Source organism: Castor canadensis, chromosome 18 (assembly GCF_047511655.1).
Source record: "Castor canadensis chromosome 18, mCasCan1.hap1v2, whole genome shotgun sequence".
Taxonomy (NCBI): Eukaryota; Metazoa; Chordata; class Mammalia; order Rodentia; family Castoridae; genus Castor; species Castor canadensis.
Genome location: NC_133403.1, coordinates 1,978,996 through 1,991,467, shown reverse-complemented (window position 1 = coordinate 1,991,467; position 12,472 = coordinate 1,978,996).

Sequence of the window (12,472 nt, the reverse complement as noted above, 5' to 3'; positions counted from 1 at the left end):
CCACCCCTGCCTCCGGGATGCAATGGGAAAGGCCGGGCTGTCCGGGACCCTTTGCAATCCGGCTGTGCCTGGACGTATCCAGTTCTCGCGCGGATGTCACCTGGACAGTTCCTCTCCACTACAGGACGAGGACAGGTGGGGGAGACCTTGGGGAAGTTATTTGAACCCTAATGGAGTTCATTCTGCAGACAAGTCCTGGGTTTCACCCTGTGCAGAAGGATGTGGGGGTGAGGCCATCACCCTTCAAACACAGACTGCATGGCCAAATTAACATACCAGCGACACGTGTTCAATGCCCAGAGGTTCCCAGTCATCCAGAAGATAGACTTAAGTCTCTGCCTATTTTTGGAGCAGGCCTTTTTCTTACCCATCTTAGTCTATGAGACTCGAAACTCTCCTTCAAAAGCTACATTCGATTCCTACTTCCTGCGTATTTCTTCCCTCCCTGACCAGAATGGCTTTGTTCTGATATTTCCAAATATTTGGTTAGGAAAATCGGCTTCTACGTGCTTCTACTTGCCACCACGCCCAAAATGTTAGAAGAAGAGAAGAAGAAAGATGAAGAAAAGAAAGAAGGAAGGAAAGAAAAAGAAAACTCACTGAGGATTTTCTTGAGTAAACAATTTACCAAGTTTACATTTTAAGGTAGAAAAGAAAAGTATTTTGAAAATGCAGAATACAAAATACACTTGCAACACCCCATTTGGACCGCCCAAAGCCTTGGCCCTGGAGGGAGGCACCTGGGAAAGTAGAGCTCTGAGGTGTCTCTTTAGTTTCCATAAAACCAGGTCTTAGCCAGTGCTAAGTAGTCCTGGGCTTTGTCAGTCCCGACCACCCCCTGGTGGCACCGTCCAGTTTGTAATTAAGAGGAGGGTCATCACTACAGTCCATGCCTGACACTTTGGAATATTGAAAATTCAAGGTCATCAGCTGGGTACTGGTGGCTCCTACCTGTAATTCTAGCTCCTCAGGAGGCAGAGATCAGGAGGATCCACGTTCAAAGCCAGCTTGGGTAAACAGTTCAAGAGATCCTATCTGGAAAATAGTCATCACCAAAAAAGACTGGGGGAGTGACTCAAGTGGTAGAGCACCTGTCTAGCAAGCGTGAGGCCTTGAGTTCAAACCCCAGTACCACACCAAAAAAAGAGAAGGAAGTAGATTAATGGTTACCATGAAGGGCAGAGGGAGTCAGAATGGGTAGTGACTGTCCTAGGTTTCTTTTCAGAGTAATGAAAATATTCTGGAATTAGATAATAATGATGGTTGTACATTCTGTCAATATCTAAAACCCACAAATTACACATTTTCCTTTTTTTTTTTTTTTTAGCTGCACTGAGGTTTGAACTCAGGGCCTCACACTTGCTAGGCAGGTACTTTTAACACTTAAGCCACTCCACCAGCCCTTTTTTGTAATTTTTTTTTTTTTTTTGAGATGGAGAACTATTTGCCCAGGCTGGCATTGAACCTTGATCCTCCTGATCTCTCCTCCTGAGTAGCTGGGATCACAGGTGTAAGTCACCATCACTTGCATCAAAATTGTACATTTTCAAAGGGCAAATTCTATAGTATGTGAATTATATCTCAACCAGTTAAAAATAATTCAGCCTTCAGTGGTATTTTCACAAAACACACATACACACACACACACAGATACTGTTTAGGATATTCTCTGCTTTGTGAAGTCCTAGCTCAAATCTCACACCCTTACCAAGGCCTCTCCTGACTATGCTATTTAAAACTTCATTGTGCCCCTCTTCCCCCCTCCCAGCCTCCCTGGCCTGCCTCCTCCCACCCCAATGGCATGAATTACCTTCTAACATCCTAAATAATTTGCTTATTTATTTTCGTCCTCTACGCCCACACGCACACATGCCAGGGAACAAGCCCTTTGACGGCAGGGCCCTTTGTCGTGTTCACTGGCTTAGGCTGAAGCCGCCTGGCCCAGAGCAGGCGCTCAGCAAATACTTGTCACATGAATTAATAACTAAATGAATGAGGTTATCCTCACCAATGGGTACCCCTCCCTTCTCAGACACTTAGGGCAACTTGTTAACAGCTGTTAGGAGCACAGGGGCTTCCTGGGTCCTGAATTGAATTCTCAGTGTGGGGAAAATACCCCCACCCTCAAGAGCTGCGATGAAAACCCAGACAAGGGTCAGAAAAGAAATTGGATTTGATTTTTTTTAAGTCTGCTTAGAGAAAGATGAGGTTAATCAGACACAAGCCCACAGCACAGAGGTAACATGACTCATCTCTCTAGGGCACGGGGCTATTTAGAAGTGGAGGTATTTACCAAGTAACGAAAGCTTTCCCCAAAGACTGGCAGGCAAAAAAGCGAGATAGGTAATAACTGCAAATAAATAAGCAATAAGACCATGAAAAGGCTGGGTCCTGGCGGCTCACACCTGTAATCCTAGCTACTTGCGAGGCTGAGGTTGGGAGGACCAAACTTCAAAGCCAGTCCCGGTAACTAGTTCTCAAAAGCCCATCTCCACGTTAACCGCAGCAAAATGGACTGGAGATGTGGCTCAAATGGTAGACTGTTTTGCAGGTACAAAGCCCTGAGTTCAAACTCCAGTTCCACCAAAAAAACAAAACAATGAGCTAAGGGCAGCCGGGCGCCGGTAGCTCACGCCTGTAATTCCAGTCACTTAGGAGGCAGAGATCAGGAGGATCGAGGTTTGAACCCAGCCCAAGCAAATAGTTCACAAGACCCTATTTCGAAAATACCCATCACAAAAAGGGCTGCCGGAGTGGTTCAAGGTGTAGCCCCTGAGTGTAAGCCCTGGTACCACAAAAAAAAAAAAAAAAAAAATGAGCTAAGGGCAAGGATGGGATCAGCAAACTGAGTCCAATGAGAGAAGTGAAGATAAGTAATATAAACTCATTATCAGGCACAATACATCCCTGATCTAGGCGGAGGCGTGGCTTACGCAGTAGAGCACCTGCCTGGCAAGCATAAGGCCCTGAGATCAGACTCCAGTATCGCCAAAAAAATTCATTCATTCATTAAAAAGTCATCCTAATGTATCTTGTAAAGTTGATTTTTTTTTTTTTTGGCATTGCTGGGGCTTGAACCCAGGAACTCATGCATGCTGAGCAAGTGTTATACCACCGAGCTACATGCCCGGCCCCATCCTAATGTATCTTATTCCTTCCTTATCAGACACAGCTCAGATGAAAATAACCAAGAACAGGTGTCTCAGCACCAGTTAAAAGCCACCAAACCTTTGATAGTTATCGCAGACTTAAGTCAAAACAACACATAAAACTCCAAGATACTTTCCACCATCAAAGTTCTGTTTGTATGACCACATAGGGGAGTTTGGGCATTTCAACTCCATAAACATATGCTTTAGTTTCAAAAGAGACTATACCTTGTGCTAAATAAAAACAGATGTGGATTTCACTGGAGTATTTTTTAATGCTAAAAGTTGGGAAATAACCTTAGTGTTCATCGAGAGGGCACTGATCAAAAATAATCATGGTATATCCATTTAGTAGAGAATGTGACACCTATCAAACAGCTATCTACAAGGGTAGAGAGGTGTTACACATCTGTAATCACAGCTACTCAGGAGGTGTAGGCAGGAGGATAATGAGTTTGAGGCCAGACCAGGCAAAGTTAGTGAGACCCTACCTCAAAAGCAAAAAATTAAGCTGGGTGCCAGCGGCTCATTTCTGTAATCCTAGCTACTTGGGAGACTGAAATTGGGAAGATCAAGATTTAAGACCGGTTCAGGCAAATACTTCCTGGGACCCCCATCTCCAAAATAACCAGAGCAAAATGGACTGGAGGTGTGGCTCAAGTAACCAAGCACCTGCTTTGCACACAAGAAGTCCTGAGTTTAAACCCCAGTCCCACCAAAGATAATACTACTACTAAAAAAATAAAAACAAAAAAAGTTACAAACAAAAAGACTGGGAACTAAAGTGGTAGAGCACTTGCCTGGTGTGCACAAGGCCCTGGGTTCAATCCTCAGTACCGCAAAAAAAAAAGGATAAAGAAATTCTATGGGGGAGGGGCAGGGGGAGCACAGTCGTTTCTGTGCATTGCATGCTGGGTACCATATAGCACAGTATATAATTTTTGTCTAATAGATACTGCTAAGTAAAAAAGATGCTATAGGGGAAGGGGATTAGGGCAGGGAGAAAATAGATACATGGAGGTTTGCAACATTCACTAACTATGGAAGGAGACAAAAGAAATAAATAAATGGCCGGGTGCTGGTGGCTCACGCCTATAATCCCAGCTACTCAGGATGCAGAGATCAGGAGGATCATAGTTCGAAGCCAGCCTCGGCAAATAGTTCACAGGACCCTATCTCAAAAAAACCCATCACAAAAAAAGGACTGGTGGAGTGGCTCAAGGTGTAGGTCCTGAGTTCAAATCCCAGCACTGCAAAAATAAATAAATAAATAAATGATTGTCTCTAGGGAGGAATCTGGGTGACGAGGAGGCAGAGAAGAGAGGGAGCCCTCTTTCCCCTGGGTCCCCTTATTATTTTGCTCAATATACACACATATATATTACCTCCTCAAAGGTAATAAAATAACATTGACCACTCTGTTAAGTCAACAGTGGATAACGATTGTTTTCTGTACGCAAACACATTCATTTCATAAACTTTATTGAACACCAATAAAGTCTGTTGCTGGAAGTCATACCCCCAGGAGACACAGCAGGATCTGTCTGTAGTAACAGGTGTCACCATTTGGGGACGCTGGGTAGTGGGCCCAGAGGGCACTGTATGCAACCTCTCCTCCGAATTGTTTAAAAATACAAAATAAAATTAAAAGTAGATTAGCCAAGTCAGGAGTTGGTGGCTTGTGCCTGTAATCCTAGCTACTTGGAAGACTGAGATTGGGAGAATTGTGGTTCGAGGCCAGCCCTAGGGAATAATATGAGAGATCTCTGCCCCCCCGCCCCATTTCCAAAATAGCCAGAGTAATGCCAGCACCAATGGCTCACACCTGTAATCCTAGCTACTCAGAAGACAGAGGTCAGGAGACTCGCAGTTTGAGGCCAGCCCAGGCAAATAGTTAGCAAGACCCTATCTTGAAAACACAAGAGTTGTTCAAGTGATAGAGTGCCTGCCTAGCAGGCATGAGTTTCTGGGTTCAAACCCCAGTACCACTAATTCAAAAACAATAAAAACCAAAACAACCAGAGCAAGATGGAGCGGAGGTGTGGTCCCATCCTGCCTCCCCAAAAAAGCATCAGCAGTCCCTGTACTCAACCAGCTTCCTGCCTTTTTCCCTTCCTTCCTTCCTTTCGGAAACACTTATTACAGGATGAGCCAGACAAAGAAGTCAATAAAATATTTCAATAAAATATAAGTACACATTAACCATTTTACAAAATGGCTTTAAGACTTTGAATTGCATCTTACTTCTTCAGGTGATTCAAATTTCAGACCCGCTTGCATCCTTGCACAGGATTTATGTGTATTTCTGGAAACGCTCATTTATTGTAATGAAACATAACGTAATTCTCTTGAAAGGTACCACAGTTGTTAGCCAGCAAGTAGCAGCATTTCCTTCAAACCCCTCAGAAGTGCCTCTCCGGCTTTGAAGTCTGCCACCAATCCACATCTACTCTGAGCCTTAAGGCAGATGGCGGATCTAGGCCCCACTCAGCAGTTTAAACCCTGGTAACACCTGTCCCTGCTCTGCAGTGGCCACCCAACCGGGAGTCACAAACGCAAACAGTGCTCCAGGGCCCAGGCAGGGAAGGCGACTCAGTGAATCGAGCCAGGTGTAAGCAAAAATGAGATGGTAGATGACACCAATGGGACTTCAAAAAGGGAACAGATTTTGGGATGGTGGCCTGGGGACACAGGGCCATTCTGCAAGTTACTGCAGCAGAGTTTTGGGACTTTTTTGAATAGTTGCAATAGGTTTTAGAGATTTTTTGGTTACCACAGGGGCTACAGAAACACATCCCCAGGCCAACTGTGGTTCAAGAGACACAATGGAAGCGTAACAGAGTAAGCACTGCTCGTGCTGAGCAGTGACACTGCTGCTTCTAGTCTATGAAGGTAGAGGAAAAAGCAGCTTAAGCTCTGAGGAGTGTGACCAGCGCACTGTATGTACAAGACAGACGGGCCTGAGGACAGTGCCTGTCACCCGGGGAGGAATGCGTCTTAGGATGCAGTGTTTAATTGAAGTATTAATCTCGTGTCTACCTGGCCGATGACGGATGAGGGGTCCTGAGCCCTCTGAAACATAGACAAGCCAGGTTGCTTTTACACTGATTGTATCTCTATTTGAAGAGGGAAAAAAGGGTTGGGAGAAAAGACTAGAAGGGAATGTAGACCAACTACTTGCTTTGTCCATCTGTATTGGACAGGACGACTTGACACAGAAGTGAGTTAACAGCAGAGAAGAGAGAGTTTGGGTGATGGTGTAGACATGTAGTTTCCAGCCACAGTGCCTGGAAACCACCCGCTTGCAGGGCGATGGTCACCAACAGGAATCATTGACTCTGCGATGCACTATGGGTAACCATCCCTTCCTGCCTCTGTGGGGCTGTCAATCACAAAACTCAGCATCCCAACCTAGGTGGGCATGTGACCAAGAATAGCCAATCGCAGCACTCACTCCTCTAGCTGCAATGATTGGTTCAGAGGTGAGCATGTGACCAGAGCAGGGCCAATCAAAATCTTCCCTGCAATTTGATCTGTTACCATGGGGTACAAAGATCTGCCTTCTGGTCTGGGATCTTGGACTGTAAAGGTTGGGTCTAGTTAGCTGTGTGATGATTTTACTCAGTGGCAGAGAGGTGGAAGAAAGAAAAGCAGAGACCTGTTGAGATAAGATGAGCAAGATGAGGAAGAGTGGGCTTTTTTTTGGAAAAAAGTATATCTTTTATTCATATGGGCTGGTTTGTTGTTTTTTTTTTTTTTTTGGCAGTACTGGAGTTTGAACTCAGGACTTGTTAAGCAAACACTCTACCACTTGAACCATGTGGCCAGCCAAAAACTGTCCAGTTCAATGACAGCTATTGTAGCGGCAATAATTGCAACTATACACACACATCTTTTGTGGTCAAGAAAAATGAAAGCCAGCCATGGTAGTTAGTGCATGCCTATAATCCTGGCTACTCAGGAAACATAAATAGGACCAAGGAGGTTCAGTTAGCCCAGGCAAAAAAAAAAAAAAAGCAAGATCCTATTTCAGAAATAACCACAGGTAAAAGAACTGCAGGTGTGGCTCAAGTTGGAGAGCACCTGTCTAGCAAGCACAAAGCCCTGAGTTCAAACTCCAGTACTGCCACCAAAAGAGAGGGAGCAAGAAGGTTTCTAGGCAAAACGCCTAAAGTAAAGAAGTGCTCAATATAGATGAAGTGAATGCATGAATAAGTAAATACTTAGACTAGAGTTCCTTATCATTTTCATTTGAGGACACTTAGAAGACAGTGGGTTCCACTGTGAAGAAAATGACAAAACTGTCATCTCCAAAAATGACCTGCAATTTATTGGCCTCACATTTTATCCCTGAAAGACACCTTGTTCTTGTTATGTTGCTTGTTTGACAGTTGAGAAAACCAAGACCTTGAACCCACGACAAGCTAATAGGTCAATAAAATTATACAGCCTGCAGGTGCCCAGACACCTGCACTACCTCACTTATACTCAGGTGCTACCTGGCAACAATGGAAGTATCCAAAGAGCTTGCTTGATTTGTTTGTGTGTTTGGAGCACTGGCTCCAGCTGTAGCACCTGCTCTGGTCCTGCTCAGCTAGTCTTGAGGCTCTTGGAAGTCACCGGTACCAGGTCCCAAAGAGCTAGTGACAACCCCTCCCTGGGAACAGCCATGTCAATGGACTTACCTCCATTGCTGTTATTTTTTCCCTTGCTCTGAAAATCTTCTCTGTTTCCAACTAAGATGGAATTAAAAAAGAGAAAAGAGCCTGAAGTGAGGGCTGGCAGAGTGACTTCAGTGGTAGAGCACCTGCCTCACAAGGATGAAGCCCTGAGTTCAAATCCCAGTACTGCAAAAAAGAACCTGAAGTGAAACAATAGTGAGAATGTGGTTTGAAAGATACCAAAGAATTTATAAAGAATTGATGGGGGTGAAAAAAACAACAAAAAGAAAAGAAAGAAAAAAAAAACCAACAAAAAAAAAGAATTGATGGGGTTGGAAGCTGGGCAGCCCCTTGGTGGGGTGATCTGGCAAAATCAATTCAAATTTAGAGCCTAGACACCCTTTGGATATTTTTTTTTTTGGTGGTTCTGGGATTTGAACTCAAGGCCTCAAGCTTGCTAGGGAGCCACTTGAGTCACTCTGCCAGTCTTTTTTGTGTGTTAGGTATTTTTGAGATAGGGTCTTGAGAACTATTTGCGTTGACTGGCCTTGAACCATGACCCTCCTGATTTCTGCCTCCTGAGTAGCTGGGATTACAGGCGTGCGCCACCAACACCCGGCTTCATATACCCTTTGAATCAAGCAAACCCACTGGTGCAAAGCTAGTGTACACATCTTTTCACAAGGGCCTGCAGAGGTTAATTTGCAAGAATGTTCATCGCAGCACTGTTCATAGAAACCAGAGTAGAAACAACCTGGGTGCACCAATATGAGTCCATCGCCTAGATGTGCTCCAAAAATAATGCCATGGGGGGCAGAGAATGGCCGGGACACAGCGAAAAGAAGACTGGGCAGGTGTCAACTACTGAACTGGGTGCTGAGTTCCTGGAATCCAATTGTACTGCTTGCACTTTCTTTTTTTTCCTTTAGCAGTACTGGAGTTTGCACATACGGCCCGACAGTTCCTAGGCGGTCTATGCGCCTAGGCCCCAAGCCCTTCTCTGCTTTCGTTATTTTTCAGATAGGGTTTCTGTTTTTGCTTAGGGCAAGGCTCAGACAAAGATCCTCCTACCTACAGCCTCTCTTGTAGCTGGGATCACAGTCCTGCACTACCATGTCTGTTGTTTGAAATGGGGCCGCCATAACTTTTTGCCCAGGCTGGACTCCAACCATGATCCTCCTGATCTCTGCCTACGAAGTAGCTGAGATTACAGACATGAGCCACCATGCCTGGCCTCACTCATTGTTTTGTATATGTTTGAAGATTTCCAAGAAAATTTTTCTTGAGGGGGAAGCACTGGGGTTTGAACTCAGGACCTTGCACTCTACCTACTTGAGAGGCAGAGGCTTCCACTTGAGAGTGAGATCAGGAGGATAGAGTTTCGAGGATAGCCTGGGCAAAAAGTTCACAAGACCGCATCTCAACAAGTAGCTGGGTGCAGTGGTGCAGGTCCTGCTGTCATCCCAAACTATATGGAAAGCTGAGATCAAGAGGATCTCCGTTGCAAACCAGCCTGGGAAAAAATATTCATGAGACCCTAGCTCAAAAAAAAAAAAAAAAAAAAGCTGAGTGTGGTGGCATGTGCCTGTCATCCCAACTATGGGGGGAAGCTTAAAACAGATCTTGGTCCAGGCCAGTCTAGGCAAAAAGTGAGACCCTATCTCCAAAATTTCCAGAGTAAAAAGGGCTGCGGACATGGCTCAAGTAATAGAGCACCTGCCTAGCAAGTGTGAAGTTCAAATTAAAATTTCAGTACAGGGAGGGAGGAGGAGAGGGAGGAAAAAGGAGAGTGGAGAGGGGAGAGGGGAGAGGGGGAGGGGGAGGGGGAGGGGAGGAAAAAGGAGAGGGGGAGGGGGAGGAGAGGAGAGAGAAGCACCAAGTGCAGGGATAACTTTGAGTCTCTCAAAGGATACTATCAGGCGAGCCACTTCTCCCGGTGATGTCACTTTTCTCGGGAAAGTCCTTTTGCTACCTTAGGTGTCTTTCTCCCGAGCTCAGGTACCCAGGGAAAGAGAGACCCTCTCACCGTTCAACGCCCACCCGGGTCATGGCTTGACTCTCATTGGCCAGAGCTATTTGACGTGCACCTCAATAAACCAATGACCGTGGCCAGAGGGCAGGACTCTGGCAGATTGACTTGACCTGCCTCCTCTGCTCTTCTCTGGAGCTGGTGACCGACCCAGGCGCAAGGGTCAGTCCCTTCCACTCCCGTGACTGAGACTGGTTGTTTCCCTTAGGAAAAGGGGGAATGGATGCGAAGCAGGCAGATCCTACAGAAGCAGAAATAGATGGGGTAGTCACCTCCTCTAACCTGTTCCCTTACAGCTTGTGTCTGTTTCCTCCTATTGGACCATTTCAGGCCTGAGGACAAGGGCTGTGCCTTTCTCTTAGGTAGACGATCACTGGCCAGATGTCTCCATCCAGCTAGCACACGACAAGTATTTGCCAAATATCAGACTCTTGAGTCTAAGCCAAAATAAAATCCTGACATTCAAAGCTTTTCCTTGATTGCATCCCCAGCCACCATCCTTCCTGCCTGGTCTGCACCTTCCACAGTCTCCTACAACCCACAGGCGCTTAGAGCTTTCATCCTTCTGCTTCTCAGTGGACTGTCCCCCCATCCCAAAGTCCCAAGGGCTCCTGATGAAGGGATCTGGAAAGCCTGGCAAAGCAGTCTTCTGATCACAACACCCCGCCCTTGACATTTCTGCGAGAGGATTAACTAGATCGCTCAGATGGCTGTGTCCCCTCGCAGCTCCTCCACACACACCTGACACTGTGAGTGAAACGACCCCGCGCCTCTCCTTCGCTAGAAATAGTTGGTTTGGTTCTCTGGCTGAAGAAGGCAGAGCCAGGGTGCTGATGGGTGGCAAGGGGCTGTTTCCTACCTTGGAAGATGACATCTCTCGTTACTGGGCAGTGAATTATGAATAGGTACTGTGCCCAGGCTTTGCATGTGTTTTGCCCCAGGTAGGGGACTGCAGGACCCCCAAGTTAGGGGTGGGGAGGAGGAGAGGACGTGGGCTTTCCTAATGTCTCAGAAGTAATAAATGAGCCAGGCACTGGTGGCTCACACCTGTAATCCAGGAGGCAGAGATCAGGAGGATCACAATTCAAAGCCAGCCCCAGGCAAGCAGTTTGTGAGAACCTATCTCGAAAACACCTACCACAAAAAAGCTGGTGGAGTAGCTCAAGATGAAGGCTCTGAGTTCAAATACTGCAAAGAAAAGAAAGTAGCAATAAATGACAAAGCCAAGACTGGCCTCACAGTTGAATCCAGAACTCTTGCTTTTAATCCCCAAATTGAAATAATAAGTAAACTTGGGAGATTATGGTTCCAGGAAAAGACAGAGGCCGCCTTGCCTCCTGCTGGCTCTACAGGTCCTGCCCCTGTCTCTCAGGAGGCCCAGGAGGACTTACTGCCACTGGTTTCCTAAACACACCCTCAAACCCTAGTGATTTCTTCCCCTTTTGGCTACAGCCAGCGTTGTTTCTTCTACCACTGACAAGCTGTGTGACCAAGGCAAGTTGCTTTCCCCCTCTGGGCGTAAGTGTTTCTTCCCGAAGAAATGCAGGCAATCCTTGCGCTACCTCAGAAACTCAACATTACTTGGGCATGGAGCCTGGCACAGAGCTGCTCATGAGAGCTGTGAGTTCTGATTCCCCCAGCTCTGATCAGAGGGGGAATTCTAATTACCTTTTGTGCGTGTGTTCCCACAGCACCTGGCACTGAGACTCGATTACAGAAGGCACTCAACAAACACTTGCAGAGGCCGGGGGAGTGGTGAGTACTGGACACATCTAATAAGTAGAAGCTCTCCAGATGCGGCCAGGACTCCGTGAGTTAATGGTTTACCTTCAGTGTTGATGTCTGTTTAAACAGACGTGACCCTGCTGGTGCCCAAGGCTCTGTCCCGGCCAAAGTGGCTCCAAGATCAAAGAAAGCCAAAGACACAGGGGCCCTCCCCAAATTGTCCTTTAGTCTCTGCTGGCATCTGTTGCTACCACATTGCCCCTTGACCTTGGACGCTTTGGTTAGTTTCTGTCTTTGAGATTTACTTGGCTTCCTTCGGGACCAGGGCAAAGCCGGGTGCCTCCCAGGTCCTTGGCACCCTCTGTCACTCTCTTTCTTCCAAGCCAGCTTTCCACCGCTGGCCACCCTGGTCCCTCGGGGCCTCCCTGGGCTCCCTCAGCTCCACTGTCTCCATGGATGAGAAATCTAGAGGTGTCTCAAAAGGATTCACTGAGGACATCGGCTCCTTCTGGTTTGGCCCTGTCACTTACACCTGCTCTGTAGCCACCGCCTGACGTCCCAGCTCTGGGGGGAGTGGATGTGCCCATCAGTTAAGAGGACTGCCCTGCTCCGGGCTGGGGATTTGAACACACCACCTTGTCTGAGCTCCCTGTCCATTGCTTGGCCGGCTCCTTCCTCCATCTTCCTGCCTGCCCTCATTCCCCAGGGCCGTGAGGACTTCAAGCAGTGGAATTTTTTTTTGTCAGTCTGAAAGACAGAGAATCCAAACCAAGCTCTCTCCAGCCCCGTCCTTCTTCTGGGTGAGTCTCCTCTTTGTCCCTTATGAGGACACCTGGCCCGCCCAGGTCATGCAGAAGGATTTAATCTTAACTGAATTACGTTTTAGAAATGAGGTCACAGGCACATAT